The 26,765-nt window shown below is 37.9% G+C and overlaps 1 long non-coding RNA gene across 2 annotated transcripts in view; it reads left to right on the top strand.

The window, feature by feature from the left end:
• The first annotated feature begins 4,428 nt into the window (after positions 1-4,428).
• LOC123628121 overlaps positions 4,429-26,765 on the top strand; it is a 48,923-nt gene continuing 26,586 nt past the window's right edge. The window contains exon 1 of one of the 2 annotated variants that reach the window (XR_006731595.1): positions 4,429-4,486. This is a non-coding gene — a long non-coding RNA (uncharacterized LOC123628121). The other variant, XR_006731594.1, reaches the window with a different exon arrangement.

Genomic DNA, 26,765 nt, shown 5'->3' on the forward strand with positions numbered 1-26,765 from the left:
GGAAGAGCCATGGCAAATATAGGCTTAGGGTTTCAACTAGTCCCCAAAAAGGAGGAAGCTATCGGATAAGGATACTCAATAATTGTCAAACTGTACAGAACCTCTGAATAGAAATACTTTAGAAAGACCAAACCAAACCAGACAGGGAAGACTGAAATAAATAAATAATCCTGCAATGCAAAAGCTTAAGCATACGTCCATAGGAAACAACAATCAAATAGGAAACCAGGACTTCTCCAAATGGTCAAAGCAAGGAGCCAGTTACTGACCCTAACAAGACAGTGATGAGTGAGGTTTCAGATAAAAATTCAAAATAGCAGTTTTGAGGAAACTCAGCAAACTCCAAGATAACACAGAAAAGAAATTAATAAATTTATTGGAGAAATTTGACAAAGAATTGATAAAAATTCAAACAGATACTAAAACTGAGAAATACATTGGCTGAACCAAAAAAACAAAACAAAAAAAAAGGCATCAATGCGACTCAACGGCAGAACTTATTAATGCTTGAAGAAAGGATCAATTAACTTGAACACCAGCCATTTCAGAATACACAGAGGAGAAGAAAGAGACAGATATCAAAAGTAACAAAGAATGCCTATGACATTTACAGAATAGCCTGAAAAGAGAAAACTTAAGACACATTTGTGTTCAAGAGGGAGTTGAGAGTGAGCAAGCGGTAGAAAACCTATTCAAAGAAATAATACAAAACTGTCCAAACCGACATTAAGAGACACATATCCAGGTACAGGAATGTCAAAGAATACCACAGATTCAACCCAAAAAAAGACTACCTGAAGGCATGTAATAAACTCTCAAAAGTCAAGGACGAAGAGGAAAATCTAAAAGCAGTAGAGAAAGGAAGCAAACAATATATAAAGGAGCTCTGATTAGTCTAGTAACAGATTTAGCAATGGAAACCATACAGGCCCAGAGGGAGTGGGATGACATATTCAAAGTACTCATGGAAAAATACCTGCACCTGAGAATACTGCACAGAGCAAAGCTATCTTTCAAATATGCAGTCTTTCCCAGACGAACAAAATCTTAGGGAATTCATCACCACCAGACCTGTCTTATGAGAAGTACAAAAGGGAGTTTTCCAATCTTAAAGAAAAGTATGCTGGCATGTGATAAGAAAACATCTGAAGGCATAGAACACACTGGTAAAAGTAAGTACATTGACAAAGCTGGGTGCCATGGCATGTGCCTGTAGTCCAAGCTACTGAAGAAATTTTGACCTGAGGATCACTTGAGCCCAGGAATCCAGGAGTTCAAATTCAGCTTGGGTAAGATAGTAATACCTCGACTCTTAAAAAAAAAAAAAAAAACTAAGTGCACACACAGTTAAATTCTGAATACTCTAATACTGTAACTGTGGTGTATAAACAACTCATCTATAGTATGAAGACTGAAATACAAATCTATCAAAAATAATAACTACAACAATTTGTTAGCAGTTATACAATATAAAAAAGATGTAAGTTGATAGAACAAAATGTCAGAATGGGGGGGAATCGAGTTAAAGTATGAAATTTTTTAGCTTTTTCTTTGTCTCATTTCTTTGTGATCACTGTTTAATTCTCATTTGTTTAAAATAATTTTTTATAACTATAAAGTGTTCTCTGTAAGCTTCTTGGCAACCGCAAAGCAAAAACCTATAATAGATACACCAAAAATAAAGGGCAAGGAATTAAAACATGCTACCAGAGAAAATAACTTAACCACAAAGGAATACAGGAGGGAAGAAAGGAAGAGTTGAGTTATAAAACAATGTGAAACAAATAACAAAATGGCATTTAGAAAGTCCTTACCTATGAATAATGACATTGAATGTAAACAGCAGATATTACTCAGCTATAAAAAGAAATGAAGTTTGATGTATCTTCTAGCATGGATGAACTTTGAAAACACGCTAAGTAATAGAAACAAGATACAAGAGGTCACATATTGTGATTATTCCATATATTTATATATAAAATACCTAGTATAGGTAAGTCCATAGTGTCACAAAGCAGATTAATAGTTGCTAGGGGCAGGGCGGAGGAGAGATGGAGAAAGACTACTTATTGGGTCCAGGGTTTCTTCTCATGGTAATGAAAATGATTTGGAAACTAGCTAGAGATGATGCTTGCACAGCACTGTGAATATAATAATTGCTACTGAATTTAACACATTAAAATGGTTAATTTTATGTTACATGAATTTTATCTGCTTAAAAAGTAACAATATTTTTAAACATATCAACATTTACAAAATTAAATACATGTAGCAAATTTTTCAAATATGAAAACCATTAAAATTATAACCAAAGAAAATCTGTATTAATAATTATGGTATAGGGGAATATGAACATTATTTTATAAAAGACTATAAAATATGTGCATAGAGAGCAGATGTTAATACATAGTATACAAATTTTAAAGGTGATTATTTCTTCTAAGTCTAACTCACCATATATTTCCTGATTTATAATTTTTTAAGGTCTTCTACAGCAAAATACAAAAAACTTCAAGCACTGAAATATAAATATTGGCAGGTATATATGCAAAAAGTATCAGAGGATGCTGAAGATTTTATACAAAATTACAAATGGTATAAATCGAAATATATTTACAGTGAAATGTGTGTGCGTATTTATATCCATTGATATGCATATATTATTTATAGCTCTCTGTGCATATATAAATTTCTAAAAGCCATATATTTTTAATCATGGTCATAGTGTGTGTTTGAATATGACGATTTTGGTCAACATATTCATTATCTTTATATAAACAGAGACATTAATGAAATATTCTATAGTTCCATGTGGATTGTGTGAATACATCCATATTAAAGTTTGCTTAGGGTAACACTCCTAGGTGACTGAATATGAGAGATGCCTATTTCAACTATCACTTATGGAATTTTTTTCTTTCTTTGTAGTTTTTAAAGATAAAATTTTAACATAAAAGGGTATGAAGAATTCTCCGAAGTATAAGTGCATTGAATACGCATTTATGTACTATGGACATATATTTGTGTATATGTATCTATAGAGAAATAGATTTTTATGAATAAAGATTAAGAAATCAGAAATTCGTTTTTAATGACTTGTCCAATCCAGAAGCTGTTTGTAAATATTTTATTTTCTAAAATCCTCATTTTGGGATTTTATTTTATTTATTTATTTATTTTTGTTATGACCGCCTCAAAAACTTCCGGGAATCCGATGTGAAAATTTTGGTCTTAAAACAAGTTATATAAGTAAATCTAATTTAAATGTAAGTTTATTGTGGTATTTGTATATATAGAACTTTGTGTCCATGTATTCAATGGGAGTAAATATGGAAAAGGTTATCATTCTTTAGTACAAAGTTTTATGGTCTTACTTCTCTTTGATCGGCACACGGTTATTTTCGGAATCCTTTGCAAGCTCTATGGCTTAGTCATTAATGAGAAAATATAACACTGATCCTGAAATGAAGAGCAGTAACACGCATACATGGTAACCTCCTAGGATGCAGTTGTAGGCCATTTATTTATTAAGACATGGGAAAACGCTTGTGTTCCTTATGCTCAATGATGAAACTGTGAGACAAAATCCTGTCATCCACGTGACTGGAATTTATAGTCATTCCACGACCTGTGTCATTTAAAGTAGAGCACTGTGTAACGTTCAGGCATGAGAGAGAGCTTTCTCTGGACACTTATCTTAGAGCTCCGCCAGATGGGGCTTCCTCCGGCTCCCTGGTGCTCCAGCACGTGCTCCTGCTCACGGTCTCTCTCACTCTCTCTCTCTCTCTCTCTCTCTCTCTCTGTCTCTCTCTCTCTCTCTCTCTCTCTTCTCTCTCTCAACAAGCCTGGTCTAGTGGCTAGGTCACAATAGGATTAGGAATCCCAGGGAACTTGGGAAGTGAGTCAGGGCAGGAACCACGTGGCCTGGTGCCCGGATTTGTTCTTCTCCAAGCCCTTAGGGGTGAACATTTTCTTTTCCCTCTTAGGCATGGATCCTTGAGGTTTGTCCCAACACCACAAGGCAATTTGCTCTCATGATAAAACACCGGAGAGGGGACGCTTGCTCACTGCACTGAATGAAGAAGGACTTCCCAGGACGGGAAAGAAGGCTTGGCTGTTAGGAAATTGAGTTCTGGAAGAGAAAAGATGCCTGAGGAGGGTGGGTGGCGTAGATTTCAGTTTGATATCAAATGGAAATGAAAAGCAAAATCCTAACAAGAGCGGAGCAAGTTTCCACAAATTGGAGCAAAAAGGCAAGGTAGCCATAGTGTCCGGTGCCTTTGTCTCTTCATGGCGTTTTTTCATACTGGATGGGCGCCCAGGGGTGGGGGTGGGTGGAGAAGCCCTCAAAGCACAAAGTCAGTGAGCCGTACTGCCATCGTGTGGACACAGTTTCAGAGAGTCCCAAGCAAGAGCCTTTTCCTCCATGGAGGCTGTGCCTTTTCAGATGGGAAGGGTCTGCGGGAAGCTGAACCAACAGGCCCTGGTACGGAATTTGCCTTTCCAACGCTTTCCTTTGAAGGCCTGGCTGGAGAAATGGACAAATGCAGTCTTGGGGACGTATCTGGTGAGTGAGGGACCAGGACTGAATCAGCGGCTTCCAGGAAGTCCCAGCACAGGAAGTAGAGTGGCCGAAGGTCAGTTTACTCACGGCGGGGACAGGACTAGAGGAAGCCCCTTACAGCCAAGGGCAGACCCCGGGAGCATTAATGTTCATCTTACGAACACGTGCTTTGGCGTTTTAGGCAGCCAGACTGTCCTCCTGTTGAGGGCCCGAGGCGTTTCTAGCAGGAGCGTCAGAGCACGATAGACAGTCGAACTCTAGGTATCATCTATCTGTAGGCAGTGTCATTTATACATACACCAAAATGCTAGAAAGCTGTTGTCTAGAGGGAGAAGGACCCGTGTAGAAGCAGGGACACACTGACATGCCAACGTGAGCCCGAACGTCTTCTAGGAGAGCAGATTTGCTCATGGGGATGAAAACCAGTAATGTCATGGAAGGCTCGGGGTGATTCCCTGAGCCCGCATGCTAGCAGTTTCTGTTACGTTGCAGGTTAACGTCTCTTGTCAAGACAGGACCCTGATGTCATCTCAGTTCTCTCAAGGTGGGCAGATAGGTGGCTTTTTTCTGTTGGCCATCCCCCGGGAGAGATGGCAGGATTTTAGGCCCGAGAAAACCATTATTTACCACACAGAGCTAGTGTTCTCTGTGCCAGCTTCAGAGCTAGTTCTTGGTGCACATGCCACAAGAGTCTTACAGGTGTTAGGGCCGGAGCTTGGCGTTCCATTGCTTTATTTCCCAGGGGGTCTGGCAAAGGCTATGTGCCTATGAACAAGGTAATCCACCCTCCAGATACTCCGTGATTCATAATTGCAGAGTCCTGGAGGATGCCTAAAGAATTATGGGTGACTTGCTCTCCATGACCTTCTTCTTCACTGTCTATTATCAAAGTATCTGAATTCTTTTATTTTATTTCTTTATGTTGTTGGGTCAGAATCTCATTCCACGGCCCTGGGGTAGAATGCAGTGGCATCATCATAGCTCACAGCAGCCTCAAACTCTTGGGCTCAAGGGATCCTCCCGCCTCACCCTCCCGAGTAGCTGGGACTACAGGCATGCACCACCATGCCCGGCTAATTTTTTCTATATGTGTTTTTAGTTGTCCATATTCTTTCCTTTCCTTTCCTTTCCTTTCCTTTCCTTTCCTTTCCTTTCCTTTCCTTTCCTTTCCTTTCCTTTCCTTCCCTTCCCTTCCCTTCCCTTCCCTTTCCCTCCCTCCCTCCCTCCCTTCCTTCCTTCCTTCCTTCCTTTCTTTCCTTCTTTCTTTCTTTCATTTTTAGTAGAGACGGGGGGGGGGGGGGGGGGGGGGGGGGAGCCTCGCTCTTGCTCAGGCTGGTTTCAAACTCCTGAGCTCAAAGGATCCACCCACCTCGGCCTCCCAGAATGCTAGGATCACGGGCGTGAGCCATTGCCCCCGGCCTGCTTTATCATTTTTAAAGGTATTCTAGAGCGAAATATAAAAAAATTCAAGTGCTGCAAAGTATCTATGGGTAGGTATATATGCAGAAAGTATCAGAGGATGCTGAAGATTCTGTACAAAATTACAAACAGTATAAATCCAATTATATTTAAAGTGAAATGTGTGTGGGTATTTATATCCATTGATATGCATATATTATTTATAGCTCTCTGTGCATATATAAATTTCTAAAAACCATATATTTTTAATCATGGTCATAGTGTGTGTTTGAATATGACGATTTTGGTCAACATATTCATATCTTTATATAAACAGAGACATTAAGGAAATATTCTATAGTTCCATGTGGATTGTGTGAATACATCCATATTAAAGTTTGCTTAGGGTACACTCCTAGGTGACTGAATATGAGAGATGCCTATTTCAACTATCACTTATGGAATTTTTTTCTTTCTTTGAAGTTTTTAGAGATAAAATTTTAACATAAAAGTGTATGAAGAAATTCTGTGAAGTATAAGTGCATTGAATACGCATTTATATACTATGGACATATATCTGTGTATATGTATCTATAGAGAAATAAATTTTTATGAATAAAGATTAAGAAATAAGAACTTGGTTTTTTTAATGACTTGTCCAATCCAGAAGCAGTTTGTAAATATTTTATTTTGTAAAATCCGTATTTTGCAATTGTTTTTTTATGAGAGTGTCTGATTTGATTTGGTCTTCCTAAAGTATGTCAATTTACAGTTTCTGTACAGTTTTACTATTGAGTATCTTTATCCCTCGATAGCTTCCTCCTTTTTGGGGACTAGTGAAACCCTAAGCCTATATTTGCCATGGCTCTTCCAAATGTTCAGAGCACTGCCAGTCCCGGATGCCAGGGAGCTGTGTCCTGAAGCAGAGACCCCAGTTGTGTAAGAAGGCTGCCCAGGGATTCATGGCCAGAGGACCCACGGAGTCTGCCCCCTACAACATGGTGCCGCTGAACTGCCTCTCTGATTTGTTGTCTTCTTTGGCTGAGCCAAAAAGAAGCCCCCAAGTTTCACACACTGGTGTTGCCAGCTTCACCTTCACTGTTTGTCTATAGCTGCCCTCAAGGGTTTTCTCCGTACAGGCCCTGGTGATGCTTCCTGTGGGTTTAGGCAGGAATGGCTTTCCTGCCAAGGAACTCAAAACAGTAGGGAAGCTGGCTTTCTTCCTCCGAGCTCACCTTTTTCCAGAGGAAACCCTGAGTCCAAGGGAACTATTGCACATGTTGCCTGGCAGCTTGGGGAAGGGGTGTCATAAATAGACAATTCTGTTTCTCTTACCATCTACTCCCAGTTTCTCACTTATCTGTGGCCCCAGGGATCATCAGAGTCTCAGTTTTGAGTTCTGGGATATCCCTGGTAACAGTTCTGGCACTACATAGTTGTTTTTGGTTTTCTGTGGGGGAAAGTGAAGGCAGATTGCTCCTACTCCCCCTTCTTGGTGACATCACTCTCCCTTTGCCTATTTTTAAAATTTGGTTGCTTGCTTCTTTGTTGTTGAGTCTTAAGAGTTCTTCGTATGTACTGGATATAAGAAGTTTTTCAGATGATTGGTTTGCAAATAATTTCTCCCATTCTGGAAGTTGTCTTTACATGTTCTTAATGGTGTCCTTCGATGCAAAAAAGTTTTTAATTTTGACGAAGATCAATTTACCTATTTTTTTTTTTTGTGCTTTTTGTGGCACATGTAACATATCATTGCCAGATGTAATGTCTTCAAGAATTATCCCTATAGTTTCCGCTAAAGCTTTATGGTTTTATCTGTTGCGTTTAGAATTTTGACACATTTTCAGTTTTTGCATATGCTATGAGGTAGGAGTCTAACTTCATTCTCTTCTATGTTGATAACAAGTTGTCCCAGCACCATTTGTTTAGGGGTCTATCTATTCCACAGAAAATGACCTTGACAACTTTGTCAAAAGTCACTCAACCACAGTGTACGGGTTTACTTTCAGACTCTCAATCTATTCCATTAATCTCTGTGTCTATTCTTATTTGAGTATCACAATGCTTTCATTACTGCAGCTTGTTAAGTAAGTTTTCAAACCTGGAAGTATGAGTTTTCCTTCTTCAAGACTGTTGGGGCTATTCACGTTTCTGGCAATTTAATATGTATTATCTATAATCAGCCGTTCTATTGCAAAAATCATCATTGGGCTAATAATAGGATTGCAGTGAATCTGTAAATCTTTTTGGGTAGTGTTGCCATTTTAATGATATTTAGTCTTCCAATTCATGAAGATAGGATGTCTCTGTAAGGTTTTAAGACCAGAGTGGCCGGTGCCAGAGAAAGAAAGACGAGCAGAGTTAAAAGGGATAAGTAAAGAGGCTTTATTGGGGTGCTCCCGGGTGGGGGGTAACGAGTCCCAAGAGAGGGGCCCAGGCGAGCCTCATGGTCCCACAAGTGGAACCAGAGAAGCCGCGCGGCCCAGAAGTCTGGGTGGGCTTATATACCTTTTTAGGGGTGGGGGATGGGAGTTTCTCTGGAGGGAAGGTTTGGCGGGAAGAGTGAGGAATTTCTTTGTTTCAGCTTTAGGGCGGGTATGGAGGAGTAGGAGGGGCTTCTTTTTCCATCAGGGAGGGGAGGGGTGCCCGCCACCAGCCTTACAGTCTCCTTTTTGATTTAGGTCATCTGTAATTCCTTCCCTAATAAATTGTAATTTTCAATATACAAATGTTGCATCTCCTTACTTAAGCAGCGCCCTAAGCATAGTACTCATTTTGATGCTATTTGAAATGGATTTACTTCCTATATTTAATTTTCAAATTGTTTATTGCGAGTATATTCAAGTGCAACTGATATTTTTAGTTACTTTTAATTTCTGAAAGAACAAGATTCCTGATGCGGGTGGGTAGTTTTAGGCCTCAGTTTGGAATCAGATGGAAAACATAAGCAAAAGTGCAGCAATCTGAGCAGGCTGCAAATTGCCAAATGCAAGGCAGCCATGTGTCCTGGCGCTTCTGTCTCTGCCTGGCGTTTTTTCAGACAGGAAGGGCGGGAGAGGGGGCGCCTGGTCATGACTTCCTGCTATGTCTGGAGCACCACTGCCCCCGTGAGGAAATAGTTTGAAAATACCCTACGAAATTACAGAGTCCTTCCCCTGAGGCCTGTTGGGGAAGGTCTGGACTGAGAGTCCGTCACTATGCACGCAAAGCCACCTATCGCAAGGGGAGGTCCCCCTAAAAGCTTCATCCCTACCTCCTGCTCCAAGGAGCAGGACCAGAGTCCCCACCAGAGTCTAGAGGACTGAACTCTTGATTTTTTTTTCCTTTCCCTAAAATTCCTTCCTAAGGAGGCCAGATGAGCCAGGCTCAGAAATGGGAAAATCCCACTAAGCAGGTTTTTGTTAACCAAATACAGTGTGGTTTACTTCCCAACTTACATTAGCGTCACATAAAAGACAGAAAGCCTCCATGTTAATTCAAGCAGCCCAGCGGATCCTTATCTAAATTTGAGAGAATCTCCTCTCTGGATCTCCTAGAGTGCTTGCACCTTTATCTTAAATTAAGCATTTCGTTTCTTGTCTTTTAGAGAAAGGCTAACTCTCTCAGCCAACTGTCAGCCAAGATTCTTCAAACCCACCTATGTGTAATTGCCACGTATTGATTTATGACTTGACCTGTAACCCCTGTCTCCCTGAAAGGTATAAAACCAAACTGTAACCCAGCCACAGCGAGTCCACTTGCTCAAGGCCTCTTGGGCGTGGCTCCGGGTCATGGTCTTCAAATTTGGCTCAGAATAAACTTCTTTCAAATATTTCAGAGTTTGGATTTTCCCATCCACAGTCTGCATTTGTCTTTGAGCGGGTTCTTCCAGTTCTGGCTGCATGGGAGGAAACAAGGCCCCGCCCCATGACTTTCTGAGGCGGTACCTCCTGGCAGCTGCTGGTTGACTCCAGGACCACCACTATCCAGGTTGTACACGAAGATATCGCCAATGTCCAGGTCTCTCTTAAGGCAGCGGTCCCCAACCTTTTTGGCACCACCGACCAATTTTGGAAGACAAATTTTCCATGGGGGGAGGGCAGGTGGGGGGTTGGGCGGAGCTCAGGCGGCCTGGTGCAGCCTGGGGGTTGGGGGCCGCAGTCTTAAGGCGTTAGAAGAGAAGGCAGGGAGGCCCAGCTGGGAGCCCAAGCCTCCCACCTACTCTGAGGCCAGACCTTCTCCAACAGGCCTCTGGGGAAGGACTCTGTAATGGCGGAAGATGTTTTCAAACTATTTCCTCACGATGGCAGTAGTGCTCTAAATATGTCAATAAGCCGGGTCCTGGCGCTCTCCTCTCCCACCCTTCCTGTCTGAAAAAATGCCACCCAGACACAAAGGCACCAGGAAACAAGGCAGACTTGCCTTTTGCCCAGTTTGGGGCAACTTGCTGGTATTACTGCACTTTTGCTTTTGTTTTCCATCTGAAACCAAACTGAGCTCTAATACCACCCACCCTCATCAGGAATCTCGTTCTTTCAGAAATTCAGTTTCCTCCTGACCTTGTCTACGTGGGTCCGCTTATTGTCACTCAGTATTTTATCATGGCATCAAATTGTCTCAGGCATTAAATGAGTTGGATCCAGGCAGAAAAGGGAGAAGGAATTGCCTGAAGCCTGGAGATTGTCTTGAGCTACCAATTCACAGATCTAAGTGGTCTCTGACCTAGTTTCCCTTCCAGACAACCAGAGTCCTCCCCCATTCTCTCTATGGGTTGAATTGTTGGCAACTGGTAGGAGTCTCAAGAGAAGGTACATCACTATTGTGCCATACATTGCTCCACAGGGCACGATACCTATACTTACATGTATATAAACTCCTATTAGAGGTTACTCAGGTTTGTCCCACTGTTCCAATGTTTACCACTGGAAGGTAGCAGACTCCTATGCCACTGTGTGTCTGTGTGTGTGTGTGTGTGTGCGTGCGTGCGTGTGTGTGTGTGTGTGTGTGTGTGTGTGTTACCTTTCATCTCTTAGGTAACAGACTTACGGTAATCTTCTCATTAAAATTGGTGTTTGCAAGCCAGGTGTGGTAGCATGTAGTCCCAGCTGGTCAGGAGGCTGAGGCAGGAGGATAACTTGAGCTCAGGAGTTCAAGATCAGCCTTAGCAACATAGTAAGACCACATCTCTAAAAAAATAATAAGAAGTTTTAATTAAAAAAAAGAATGATGTTTGCCAAGTATTTAGAAAATAACCATGTTCTGATCAAGAAGAGAAGCACTATTATAAAACCTGTTAAGAATGATAACCTTTTGGATTACATACTTGCATACTTTTCAATATGTAAATAAATACTTCTATATTTAGGTTCACACAAAAAATAAACCTGTATTAAAACTGGAATAACATGTAGATTTGTGGTTTGGATCACATCATTCGAACAAAGCTTTGAAGGGGATGCATTCACATGCTTTAATGCATGTATATATAAAGTCTCATTAAGATCTCATTTTACATACATAAGTACATTCACACATACATACATATATAGACACAAGTATGCTAACTAATAATCACCATGATTAAAATATAATCACTAAATATGCCTACACACAGAGGTATATGTATATTAATGTGTATGTTTTTCTTTAAACATAATTGAATGCACATTGAAGGCAGTTTTAACAAAATCTTCATTATTATTACCTTATACAGTTTCCATGTTCTCATATACATGTATATATTTATATTCTACTGCATGCAGTGCCTTATCATTCAAGAGATTTTACAAAAGTAATTAACACTAATGGCAAAATGTTCAAATCCTGATAAAATATAAATCCATAAATGAGTGGTTTCTCAATCTCAACAAGACATTTCCTTTAACATGTGTTTATCATGCATTTGCGTTTTTCCTTACTCATATAATAAGAACTTCCCTTTTTTACAGTCCCCATTTCTTTGTATGTCCGGTGTTCAAATATGTTTTCTGCATTTATTATAGCTTGAACATTTGCAAACTTGTTAAATATTCTTAAAGATTTTTCTTAAATATTTTTGGGATACCAATTTTCTTTTAGTGGCCTCTTCTTTTTGGCATTTCTCCAAACTAGACCTGCTTCTGTTCAATATTTCCAAGTATATTAGCCCTGCATAAAGAAAGGCAACTAGGTCATAGTTAATGCCACCACCAGGAAACAAGTAATTTCAAAATGTGGGTCTATCATCAGTACTCCTATTTTCCATGTTCAATTAGAAATATAGATTACTTAGTTCCATAAGGTCAATAAGGATTTTGCACCAACAATTTTTTCTGCACATACTTATTCTAGATTGCTTCTCAAACTATCAATATCAGTTTTTTGAAAAATCTCTTAGAATACTCAAATCTATGAAGGACAAATGTAAACACTTCATTGCAAATGCCATTTTCCTGAGGCAAACACCATTAGCAGCTTGATGGCTACATGCATTCAAATATTATAAATGAGATCTTTGATTGTTCATGAGAACTGACACCATTTAACCAAACAGATACAGGCTCATCACTACACTTCCCTATTTGCTCAACAAGGAGTTCAACACACACACACACACACACACACACACACACATATATGAAATAACATTAATTCTTTTTTACATTTTCATCCTGATCACATTGTAGGTAGAATTTAGTGCCATGAATATTTCACACAATATTGGGTAATGGGAAATTTCCAATGGCGTGGAATAACTGATATACTTTATTGCTAAATCTCACATTTCTTTAGACCCTCCTCTATTCAGAAATAACAACAAATCAATTAGTGCTCAAATCCTAAGGATAATATAAGCATCTGGCACATAAATGAAAATTGAACAATTATAAAGAAGTAAATGAGGCATATTGTCTATCACAGAAGCTCTATAGAAACTCAATTATTTTTATCAATTGCATTCTGCTCTTTCTTCTATTTATATCATATTTGTGGGAGGTGGAAGGAATGTGTATGTGCATCAACTTTTCTGTTATAAATTTCAACTGACATCATTTATGTGGAATTTCCTTGTGATTTGAGATTTTTCCTTCTATAATTTTTCTCAGGTCATACATAAAAAGGCTACTTAAAATGTCACTAAATGTATTTCAGATGATTGGATTTTATATTAAATAAGAATTTGTTAGAACCTTTTTATTTCCTTCACTAGTAAGAGCAAACATTTGAATCATTCCAGTATTTAAATGGTGCCTTGTAATTTTTAGAGAAAAATATAATATTAATATTACACTGAATGTTATCAATACCAAAACTTATTTGTCAACATTTCAAGCTTTCATTATAAATAAAGGTAAAATTGGAAAATACACTGTCAAAAACATTGCTTTAGAAAAGTAGACACTGTTAGTTGTTTTGTTTGACTTTTTACAGCTACATCACCATTGTACATTGGCTCTCTAGAATACATGTTTATGTGTTTGGTTCAAGGCTATCACATACGTTACAAGTAGAGTGTCTGTTGAAACACTTTTTATCTTAAAGTGTATTTTGTCTAATATTAGTACAGTCACTCCAATTCTCTTTTGGTTACTGTTTGCATGGAATATCTTTTTTCATCCTTTTACTATTAACCCATTTGTGAACTGGATCTCAAGTGAGTCTCTTTTAGACAGCACACAGTTGGATCATGCTTTTATAAATTCATCCTGCCAATGTCGGCCTTTAAATAGGAGAGTTTAATCCATTCAAAGTAATTACTGCTAAGGAAGGACTTACATCTACCCTTTCGTTACGTTTTCTGTATTTTTTCTCAATTCTTCAATTACTACCTCCTTTTGTGATTAATTGATCTTTTCTAGCATATGCTTTTTATTCCCTTCCCATTTCTTTTTCTGTATATACTAATTTTGTTTGCCTCATGGTTATCCTGAGGAATACAATTAGTATCTTAATTTTATAGCAATCAAATTGATTAAATAAAAAATTAGTTTATATAGCATATAAAGCCTGCTCCTTTATAGCTTTAAGCTACCTTACGTTATTTTCACAAACGACATCATTAAACATTGTGTGCCTATTAAGATAGACTTATAATTATTGTTTTAGGTACCTGCTTTTAAAATCATATGGGGGAAAACGGAGTGATAAACCAAAAAATACAATAGTTCTGGCGTTTATATGTATCTATGTAGCTCCCTTCTTCCTTGTTCTTTATTTCTTCATATGGCTTTTCTTTTCATTATTATCTAGTGTCTTCATTTCACCCTGAAGGACTCCCTTTTGCATATCTGTCATGGGATGTCTACTATTAACAAACTCATTAAGTTTTTGTTTATCTAGGAAACGCTTTAATTCTTCTTCATTTTTGAAAGTTAATCTTGCTGGATATGGAATTATTGGCAGTTTTTTTTTTCTTTTACAACTTTAAATATGTTATCCCACTGCCTTTTGGCTTCTCTGGTTTCTGAAGAGAAATTGGCTGCTAATCTTATTGAGGATTCCTTGTATACAACAGATGCTTCTCTCTTGATGCTTTCAAAATACTTGCTTTGTCTATAAACAGCATGATTGTGATGTGTCTCATCGTGGATTTCTTTGTGTCTATCTTATATGGAGTTTGTTGAGCTTCTTGCACTTGTACATTCATGGCTTTCAGTTGACCTGACTTCATGTTTACTGATTCTTTCTCTGAGTGTTCAAATCTGCTATTGGTAACTTCTAGTGAATTTTTCATTTCAGTTATTGAACTTTTCAGTTCCAAAAATTCTACTTGTTTGTTTTTAATAATGTCTATCTCCTTGTTATTTTCTATACGGCAAGACAATGTTCTCCTAGTTTCCTTTACTTGTTTGTATTTGGTTACTTTAGCACTTTGAGTATATTTAAGAGAGTTGATTTCAAGTCTTTTCTAGTAAGCCCAATGCCTGGGTTTCTTCTTATACAGTTTATTAATGTATTTTTTCCCTGTGAATGGGCCATACCTTCATGTTTCTTTGCATGTCTCATTTTTTGTTGTCTCACTAGACATTTTGAACATTATAATGTACCAACTCTGGAAATCAGATTCCTAAACAGCCCCCCCACCACACACACACACACACACACACACACACACACACACACACACACACACACACACACACACAGGTTTAGTTGATAGCTCTTGTTGTGGGTTGTTATCAGTGTTTGCTTTTTTAGTGACTTTTCTCAATTACTTTTGTAAAGTCTGTATTTTTGTCATGTGTGCCTACTGAAGTCTGTGTTCTGTTAGCTGTGTGGTCACCTAGTGCTCTGACAGTTTCTTTAAACACCTGGAGCCTAGGGAATAATAGAAAAGAAAAGTATTCTCTCAGTCTTTGCTGACTGGTTTTGTATTAGGGCACTCTTTCAACACTATCCAGGCTTTTTTACAATTCTATATTAACTTTCACTTCGAGCTTGCAGGGTAGTGAGATATGAGAGGTTAAGTTCTTCTCAGCCATTTCCTGAGTAATTGTCCATTCCTGCACTTATCTGTGGCTTTCTTGTTTCTCCAGTAGATGCAGGAATTTTTAAAAGTCCTCATTCCCCCACACATTTCCTTTCATAACTTCCTTCTTCCCAGGCTTTTCCATCTGTCTCTTGCTTATCCTGACTGTTGTACCTTGCCCTAGGCCGCTCTGGCCAATGTTTGTGCCTTTAAATTCTTTCAGCAAATGCCTCTCAGGAAGCTGTCCCAGACCTGGAAATACTCCAAGTCAGGCAAAACAAAGGCAAGCTCTTGCACCAGTCCTTCAGTGAGCCAACAGACAGGTCAAACTGGACAATGACAATTCTTAGAGAATAAGTTCTGTACTGCACCCATGCGCTAGGAGGGTGGGAGCTATACTCAAGGCAGTGTGGAGATTAGGGGATGGTAGGCAGGCAATTTAAAATGCCACAGCTCGCTGTCGTGCTCTCTCTCTCTCCCTCTGTGTCTCTCTCTGCAAAGCAGCCAGATCTTTCTTCATCAAGCCTTCCCTGATTGTTGAAAGTTTCTCACAAAATCTGTTCTGTAAAAGTGAATTCTGACACTTTTGGCCAGCTCATTGCTGGCTTGTTGCTTTTGTGGAGTGATGAACCACAGGAGGTCTTGATCTCGTGATCTTCAGTGACATCACTTTTGCCACCTGTTTTTTGTACTTCCAGAAATAATCATGTTTCTTTACAAAGTACCCACTACAACAGCCATGTATGAAGACATGAAGTAATTCACCAGTAATCCCACCTCTGGCAGGCATGGACTTTAAAATGTATGTTCATTTTCAATTCTGCTCACCATTTTTGTTGAAACAAATGACAAATATCACTTAACAGTTTGGTTATATTTAAACTAGTAAAATAGATAGAAGTGTAATTAATTTTTGGTTTAAGCTTGGCTATAATATTTTGACTACTTCTCCATATTTTTTCACACTTGCCCCCTTAGAAGAAGTTTCAATACTTCTTGGTTTAGCTGGGTGATTCCACTTCTCTTCAGGCCCTCCTGGAGCCAGGCAATGAACCTCTAGACATTTGAGTGTATCTGAGACCTTCAGCAAGTATACCTACTCCTGCAACATGCCACCTGGAACTGGCCTATTCTTTGTAGGCTGACACTACTGCCATAGGAACCCACGCCCCCCTAGCACAGAGACACTATGTGAAAGCATGCTAACTCTAGCTCCAAGGGGCAGGAATAAAAAAGAAAGGCCCACAGAGTCCGCATTTATTTTTGAGTGGATTCCTCTAATCCTGCTCACACTGGGTAGACACTGTGGCTCCGTAGGTGACTTTCTGTGCTAGGATCTCCTGGCAGCTGCTTGCTCAATACTGGCTCCTCACTCTCCAACTTCTCTACCAAGATACCACCAATGTTTCCATCTCTTGTAAGACCTTAGAAGTGAAGGCAAGGAGGCCCAGCTGGGGACCAAGCCTGTTCTACCTCACCATAGGCCTGGCCTTTCTCAACTTTCTAACTTCAGGGGACAGAAACTATAACAATTTAGGGTGTTTTCAAACTATTTCCTCACGATGGCAGTAGTGCTACAGATATGCCCACAAGCCCTGTCCTAACGTCCTCGTCTGCCACCCATCCCGTCTCAAAAAACACCACCAATGACAAAGATGCCATGAAACATGGCTTCCTTCCATCTTGCCCAGTCTGAAGAAACTTGCTAACACTCTTGCACTTTTCTTTTGGTTCCCATCTGAAATCAGGCCTAAAGCACCCACTTTTATCAGGCAATCTTCTCTTTCAGGAACTCAATTTTCACTTGACCTAGTCTTTGCAGTTCTGCTCTTCGCTCAGTTTTACATCTCAAGCGTTTTCCCCAAGTTATCAAGTTGTCTGCTTCTGAAGGGGAAAGGCCTAAAAGGATGAAGAAGATTCTCAAAAAAATCAAGGGTAGGATTACAGCACTTCTAGGCATCAGGTTACATGTTCCTTGACTTGGCTTACTATTGTTAAAGATAAAATTGTTCTGACACTTTTTTAAATGGTAAAGAAGACTTTATCCAAGAGTCTTGCAATAGGGGCATGGCAATAGGGAAGATATAGATCAGGCTGAACTGTGAACACAGCAAAGACAGCTGGGGATTTATATCCAAGGAACAGAATGAGGGGGGTCAGTGAATGAAAATCCATGAAGGGAAATTCTTGCTAAATTGAGTTTAAAAGATTCTTACCACAACTGGACTAGGCAGGCTAAAGACAGGCCTCAAGGATGAGCCTAGTCAAAAAGAAGGCTCAGACGAGCCTGTCTAATATTCGATCAGGAAAATAGTCTGTCATTCTTCAGGCTCTCAAGGAGTCTTTCTCCATTTACTGGGTTAGACTCTGTGAAATGGAAGGGACCTGTTTGCTTGGAGCCTAAGACGAAGGCTTAGATATCTCTCATCCCTTCACACAATATAATGTCCCACTTTGAGTAATACATATATTCAAATATATATGAATCTCAATCAGAAGTGACTCATAGTTTATCTAGTGATTGCGCCTTTTAACATGGAAACTTAAGTACTTTTTCATTTCATTAGTTTTCTGCCTATTTTTTAAATTTGTATTTTATTTTATTTTATTTTATTTGCTTTAATTGTATTTCTTCTCATTTGAAAAGCAATAGTTGCTTGTAGTTTCTTCAGAAAATAAGGAAATTACTCATTAAAATAACTAACAAATGTTAATTAATTAACAGCTTAGGCACATTTAAACTTGTAAAACAGAGGGAGGTCTAATTCATTTTTCTGTTTATGGTTGGGTGTATAGTATTTGGACCATCTCTTCTCCACATTCCTCCACTGAAAACAAAACATAAATGATGAAATATAAAATTCTCCTTAAAAGTATCAATAATTCGCAAAAGAGAAATAAACTAGCAGATTAAGAATCTATGGGCAGAGAGAGTTAAGGGGAACACCGAAGTACCCAGTCCCTTTGGCCTTTTGGACATTTGCTTAGCTGAGCAGTATTGGCCTTTATTTTCAGGGACCTCACAGGTGGCAAAGAGTAGTAGGTAGAAAAAGCCCAGAGGAAACAACAACTATTGAAAAAATATATATATTTAAATTAAGTATTTTCTCCTAATGCAAGGACCTCTCCCAGATGATTACAGGTTGCTATGAATTTTCAAGCAAAAGATGATTCCAATCTTATTTAAAATTTCTGACCAACTTTTACAACCTTGGTACTTAAACCAAACATGGACTGTGACTGAAGAAAAAAGTACAGACCCACCTCATTTATGAATAGTGATGTAAAAATTTGAAGATACTAGCAAATTTAATCAATAGTTCTATAAAAGATCACAAACTATGACCAACTTGGATTTATCTCACGAATGCAAGGCAGTTTAACATTGCAAGAGGAATAAATGTCATACACCACTTTTCTAAATAAAGGAGCAAAGTATATGTCATCTCAATTGATGCAGAAATAAAAAAAAATATTTGGTAAACTCAACAGCATTCACGATACAAACTTTTAGGAAGACATGAATATAAAGGAATTTCCATAATCTAGTTTCTGTAACAATTAGTCATTGTTCTGTGAAAAACTACTTTTCAATTCAGTGGCTTAAAAAACAAGCACATCACTCAAAGATCTCAAAGTATGCTCTGGAGTTACCATGGTCTTGCCTGGGTTGTCAAGCATCTTTCTTTCAACAGCATTGGGTCGGACTGCCAGGTCTGCTAATCCTGTTTCTTATATGTTTAGAGGTAAATTCACCGCAGAGACTGCTGGTACTCCACCCATGTGTCTCATCCTTCAGCAGGTTAGCCTGAACACAGTTATACACTGGCAGTAGGTTTCCAAGGGAAAATGGAAACACACAAGGCTTGTGAGGCCTAGACTCAGAACTGGCACACCATGACTTCAGATTTTTATTGACTAAATCAAGTCACAAGGACACCCCAGAGTCAAGAAGTGGGGGAAACAGACTCTGCTTTTTAATGGAAGGAGACGAAAATTTACATTTCAAGGAATATGGACACAAGGAGGAGGAGAATTTAGGACAATTTCACACTCAGTCTTCTATAGATATCTATGAAATCCTACATTTAACATAATGCTTAGTGGGGAAATAACAAAAGAATTCCTTTCACAGCCATGAATAACAAAAGGCTACTCAAGTATAACAATTCTACTGAATAGGAGTCCTGAAGGCAATGAAAAAAGAAAAATGGTATTAAAACACTAGGATTATGTTAAGCCTAAGAAATACTGATTTATAGAAATGTCCCCTATATTTTTAGAGACAGATATGATTTTAGAAGTCAAAGACAGGCCCCCGGGGATGACAGCTTATCATAAGATATGCTGCCCCAGCTGGGCCCAGACGCAACCCTGCGGTTAAAGTAAATAACAAAAGAGACTGCTCACGCTTGCCTTCTAATGCACAATAACCAGAGCCACAATGTCTCTGTTTTTGCCTTATCATAAAACTTAGAAGTTTGCCCTGAGAAGATTTTATAACTCATTGTTCACCTAGATAGAGTTAGTTAAAGGATGTGTAATAGCCTTTTAAAAGACTTTGACCCCAAACCAAACTACCTATCATTATGTAAATCCCATTGCCCTTGGCAACCGAAAACCTGTATCTGCCCTATAAGTATCTGTGTAAAACTTCGGTCTGGGTTGCATTTCCGCGGAAAGAAATTTAACCTTCGGGACACCCTACTTTATCTATCTTCATAAATCTTTACTTTATAAACTATAGCTTTGGCTCTGTGTATTATTTTTATTTCTGTTTCCTACTATTTTTTCACCCTTTGCAACGACCCCTATCTGAGGGACCCAAACTTTTGCAGGGAGCATAGCTAACTCCCCGCAGGATTAGAAAAGAAAAAAAATGTCATATATATTATATAATTATATACATATAAATTACCTATGTAAAATAAGACTGTGTTAAACTGGGTATAAGATGAATATATAAAAGTAAACTATGTCTACATACCAGCAAATATTAGAAAACATAATTTTAAAGAAGATACCATGTATACTAGCACTATTAACTATAAGTTAATTAGGAATAAAAGTTGTGCAAGACTTTTTGTTAGAAAATCACATAAAATTACAGAGAAATAATAAAGAGGATTCAAATAAATATAGACACAATAATCAAATACAGGAAGATGTAGTACCATGAAGATATGAATTCTACCCCAACTCATTTGTTGGTTCATTGCTACTCTATTTATCATTGTAAAATATTCTTCTTTTGTTTTAATACTTTTAACTTCAAAGTACATTTGTGTGATATTAATATTGGCACTACTGCATTCCTTTTGCCTGATAGTTATGCGCCCAAGCCTTAATTTTCAAATATCCTATAATTGTTGGCTTTCACTCACTTAATTAGAAAAATTAGAAAAAATAGAGACTTTATTTTGTTTTGTTTTACTTTTTATATTTTAGTCCAATACAATTTCTGTCTTTTGGGGGTAGAATCATGTCTACTTGCATTTATCATAATGAATAAAACACTTAAATTTATTCCTCCCTTCTTACTTTATGTTTATTACTTCTTTTTCCATTTCTTATTGTTGATGTTATGTTTAAGTTGCTGAAAGTATCTTTTTGCCAACAGTTAATTTCCATTAATAATTACTTGCATTTCTTCATGTCCATAAACAGGCACATATTTTTCTAATAGTGTTTGAAACAAAATGCTATAAGGACCCCCAAAGCACAGTATTTCTCAGGTCAAGGGGCTTGATTTCTCCCTCAACACCAACCCAAGATGTGTCCATTAAAATATTTATTACATTGCATCCTTTTGCATTTTTCCCGCTCCAAAAGCTTCTGTTAAAATTGTCTGATATTTTAATTCTATGTTCTTAGTATTATGTACTTTACAGTGTATTCTCTCAATTATGAGTAATTATACAGTGCTCGTGTTACTCATTTACAAAGAGTATATCCTTATACATTCAGATTTAAGACCTTTATGCCTGTTTGTTCTTCTGCACCCACTCGAGATCTCTTTTCTGAAATATTAGTTTGACTAGATATTTTCTCAAGTATTATCCACGAATGGGGTGTGTGGGCGATATATTTTCTGAGTGTTTCCATATGTACAAGGAATTTCTGTTCACCCTGACTGATGAATAGTATCCTGACTGGAGTCTATGGCCATTCCACCCTGAACATGCCCAATCTTCTCTGATCTTGGCAGCTAAGCAGGGTCAGGCCTGGTTAGTACTTGGATGGGAGTATCTTGGATGGACATAGAACTTGAATGTTGTATTCCCTCTTTCTCAATAGGCTATAGATGTTATTCCATTGACTGTTGTTTCCCAATGTTGCAGAAGAGAAGTCTGAATGCAATCTCATTCCTTTTCTTTTTTTAAGTAAATTTTAATTTTTACCTAAGGTTACAACTTTTTTAATAATTCTAGTATTTTACTAACATATACTTAGTGCAACTTTCCTCTAGTATATACCATAGTGAAGCACTATAATCCATGCCTTTTCCAGCTGTGGGAAGATTCCTTCTATTGTTACTTTAAATTTTGCCTTGTTTATTCTGCTTTTCCCCCTTTTCTAACATCTTTTAGTCACATGTCAGGACTCCTAGATATATATATGTGTATATATATATATATATATATATATAAAATATATATGTGTGTGTGTGTATATATATATAATGTACATATACATACATTTTAATAGATTCAGGAGGTACAAGTGCAGTTTTATTACATGAATATTGTGCATAGTGGTGAGGTCTGGGTTTTAGTGTAACCATTACCTAAATTGTGTACATTGGACCCATTAAGTAATTTTTCATTCCACACACCCCACCCACTCTCCCACCCTCACCATTTCAAGTCTTCAATGTCTATTATTCCACTCTTTCTGGCCATGTGTGCACATTACTCAACTCCTGCTTGTAAGTGAGAACATGTGTTATTTGACTTTCTGTTTCTGAGTTATTTCACTTAAGATAATGACCTCCAGTTCCATCCATGTTGCTGCAAAAGACATGATTTCATTCTTTTTTTGGCTAAGGAGGATAGCATAGTACATATAAATATACCACATTTTCCTTATCCAATCCTCTGCTGGTGGACACTTAGGTTGATTCCATATCTTTGCTATTGTGAATGGTGCTGCAATAAACATATGAGTGCAAGTATCTTTTTGATATGATGGTTTTGTTTCTTTTGGGTAGATACCCAATAGTGGGTTTGCTGGATAGAATGGTAGTTCTATTTTTAGTTCTTTGAGAAATCTCCATACTGTTTTCCATAGAGGCTAAATTAATTTACCTTCCCACCAATAGTGTATAAGCATTCTCTTTTTGCTGTATCCTCATCAACATCTGTTATTACTAGATTTTCCAATATCCATTCCGACTGGTGTAAGATGGTATCTCATTGTAGTTTTCATTTGCATTTCTCTGATAATTACTTACATTGAGCATTTTTGCAATGCTTGTTGGTTATCTGTATGTCTCCTTTTGAAAAATGTTTCTGTTCTTGTCCTTTGGCCACTTTTTAATGGTTTTTGTCAAGTTATTTGAATTCCTCTTAGATTCTGGATATTAGTCCTTTGTCACATGCAGAGTTTGCAAATATTTTTTCCCATTCTGTTAGTTGTCTATTCACTCTGTTGATTTTTTTTTTTGCCATACAGAAGCTTTTTAGTTTAATTAAGTCCCATTTGTCAATTTTTATTCTTCTTATGTATACTTTCGAGGTTTCAGTCATAAATGCTTTGCCTAGGCCAACGTCCAAAAGAGTTTTTCATAGGTTTTCTTCTAGAATTTTTATAGTTTCAGGTCTTACATTTGAATCTTTAATCCATTTTGTATTAATTTTTATATGTGGTGAAAGATAGCGAGGACTCTTAGATATATCATCAAGGCTATTAACTTTTTCCTCATTTTTTCCATTGCTTTATATTTTCCTGTTTTAAGGTAGTTCATGCAGTTGATTATTCTAGCCCTTCATTTGACATCAATTGGTCTCCCTTTCACATCTTTTCCTAATGGTTCAATGTTTTAGCTAAATAAAGGCTTTTCTGGGGCATCTGAAGTTTAATGATTTCAGTGTTTTTAAATTAAATTTGTCATTTTTCTCATCTAGCTACTGTATTTGCTGAGTGAGAGGTCTGCTTGGTTCTGAGGCTGCAAGGCCCCTTTAAGTGGCTGCCATTTATTTTTTTAGAGTTACTGGGTAGCAAGTATGTTCAACCCCATAAGTGGTGGAGTATAAAGTGTTCTCTACTCCTGTGAGCTACTGGAATACCAAAAACAACGACGATAGCTAACAATTATTGAGCACCTACCATGTTCCATGGAAGATGTTAAGGATCTGGATAAGAATTCATGTATTTATTCTTCACAAAATCCATCTAAGGTAAATAGTATGATTCCAGCCATTTAATAAATGGGGAAAGGTATCACAGAAAGTTTAAATACCTTGTCTGAGGTCACAGAACTAAGAATAGTTAGAAACAAATTTTAAAATCAGACTAGTCAGGCTTCAGAATTCACACTCTTAAGTACTAGGTTAGGCAAACTGTCACCCTACTTCTGAGGCCCTTTGAGGAAGCCTCCCAGCTTTTCCCGGTTTTCTTGGATTCTCCAAGCCTAAGGTCCAGGGAGGACTCAGGTAAAAAATTCAGGTCTATCTTGAATTTTTCGCATACAGAAACAACAGATAAAAACGAGACAGACTCAGTTGACCTTCCAACCATTAGTCCATCTGTTTCTTAGGTCAAGCCCTTTCCGCCATCTGCTACTTTTCATTGCAAGCATTACAACTTCCCAAAGACCCCCTAAACTGATCTTCAGTTGCTTAAACAGCTCAAGGGAGAAATTCCCTTAAAGGCTCCACTTATCCCCAACTACCTATAGGCCCCAGGACCCCTTGGCTCAGAAAGAAAAGATAAATTTCAGTTGGGATTGGAGAGGAATGGAGTCACATTAGGGTTCTAATGTTTCAATAATTTAAAAAATGCTGACATTGTTTAACTGTATACATGGGTACATGGGTGTTGAAATTATTTCTGTATTTTTCAATGTTATTATGGTATTCATTAGGTCTATTTACCAAGTATTTCCATGACTCCGACTGGATACTGTTAAGATCAGCGATATTTGGCCAAAGGATAGAGCCAAACCCATAGATTTGTTCAAATAAATACCTGACCTATCTCTAAAGTCCTGCCAGAACCTCCACAGAAGAACATAACCAGGACCCAGAGAGCAAGACAGCCACGTTATGCAGTTCATACAGGTCAGCCATTTGATACATAGAGAAGAAGTAGAGAAAATTGAAGAGTGGATAAAGAGGAGGAAATAAAGATGGCTAGCCGGAAAAAAAAAATCAACATACAATATTATCCAACTTGTATTTAAAGGAAAAATCCATGCAGATTATAAGAACATTACAGGTCACTTTGTATTCACTTATCTGAATTCCATATTACTAAATATTCTATATTGAAAAAAGTTTATTTTTTATAAATGGAAAAGTTATTTTTATATTTTTAATCATACTTTTGGATACCTAAAAATGTACTCTCAAAATGCTCATAATATAAACAAGGGAAAAAAGTATAAAAAGAAAAACTATGCAAGAAAATACCCAATTTTTATAAATATATATTTAACATATAAATATATCCAAATTAAAATGTATCGATATTTAGGTAAATATAATATATGGTAAAGAAAGCATAAAGATGTTATCAGTGTTTCTTTCAAGACTGTGGAATTATAAATAGGGTGAACTTTCCTTTTAGTTTGCCTTGGGAAGTCACAGTTCCGTAGCAGTTGTCCAACTTTGATAATAAATTATGTAATCACCTAAATGGGGTAAACCATTTATATTCCCTACTTAACTGCTTGATTATTTAAAATGCATTGTTTCCATATTCATATAAAGCATCAATGTTTACGGGAAAATTAAAACATGAATATATATGAGGCATAAAAGTGTAAAGGTATAAGAAAAAACCATATGATAAAGTTCTTTTACCATATTAGTTCAAAACCTATGTAGAGCTTGACTTGAATGTCCTTAAATGAAAATAACAAAATATAAGTGTTTACATTGAGCATCAGGTTTGAGAAACAGAAATATATACTAGTGAGCTCTTCCTCTGTAAATACATTTAAAAAGAAGGATGCCATTTTGTTTGCTTTCTAACATATGTGAGCCAGGAAATGGAGTGTGCCATAGAAGCCTGGGAAATGAGCCAAGTCAAGGACCACGAGGTCTAATGGCTACAGATAGCCCCACACAAGCTTTGGGTACAGCATTTTTTCTTCATGAGACTTGAACCCTGTTCCAGAAAACTTGAAAATGCAAAACGTCCTACTGGTCTAATGTCAACTGAAGAAGAGGAAATCTGTGAAGCTGTGGTCTACAAAAAATGTTACTATTGAAAAGAAAAGATGCCTGTTGAGGGTGGGTAGTGTTAGACTTCAGTTTGATTTTATGTAAAAACTAAATGCAAAAGTGCAGCAATGTAAGTGAGTTTCTTCAAATTGGGCAAGATGCGAGGTAGCCATGTTTCCTGGCGCCTTTGTCTTGGTGGCATTTTTTTCAGATGGGATGGGCGGGAGAAGAGGGCATGGGGGGGAGCGGCAGGGCTACTTAACTTTTCTGGAGTCATACTGCCATCAAGAGGCAGTAGTTTCACAAAAGCCAAAGTTGGTGCGAACTCCTCCTTAGATCTATCTAGTGGTTAAGAAAGGTCTGGAAATTCAAAGGCTGCATGGGCCCTGACCCCAAGCCGGGCCTCCTTTACTTCCACTCTTAGGCTTTCCAGGAGCTCAGGACAAAGGAAGAATCCTAGTGAAGAAGCTGCTGAGTGAGGGGACAGGACTGGTGCAGGGCTTTGCTTTCCTCTCACTGTGGACAGGACTAGAGAAAACCACTCAGAGTCTATGCAGAGTTTCCAGGCATTTGTCTTTTGGCCCTGTCCCTTGGACCATGACGCAGTTGAGCTGGCACAAAGTATCTCTGTACTTCTATGAAAGCAGAAATAATTAAGCATTCAGAGAAAGGCCAGATGCCCTCATTCATTGGGAAAGCATTAAGCTTCAGTAGCCGGACCCTCAGAACAATTATAAAGCATGAAGTGAGAATAATGGAGCGTGTGAAAGGCAGTGCTCCAATGAAAGCATCAGTTATTATTAAGCAATTTAGTGGATTGATTATTGAAATGGAAAGGTTATTATTGATTTGGTTAGAAGATCAAACTAAGCGTAGCATTCCTGTTAGCCTAGCACTGGTGCAACATTAGGTGAGTGTTAACCTTTAATACTGTTTTTAGAAATTTCTATCTCCTATCTAAACATTTATATGTGTTTGTTTTTATGTT

This window comes from Lemur catta, chromosome X (assembly GCF_020740605.2).
Source record: "Lemur catta isolate mLemCat1 chromosome X, mLemCat1.pri, whole genome shotgun sequence".
NCBI lineage: Eukaryota > Metazoa > Chordata > Mammalia > Primates > Lemuridae > Lemur > Lemur catta.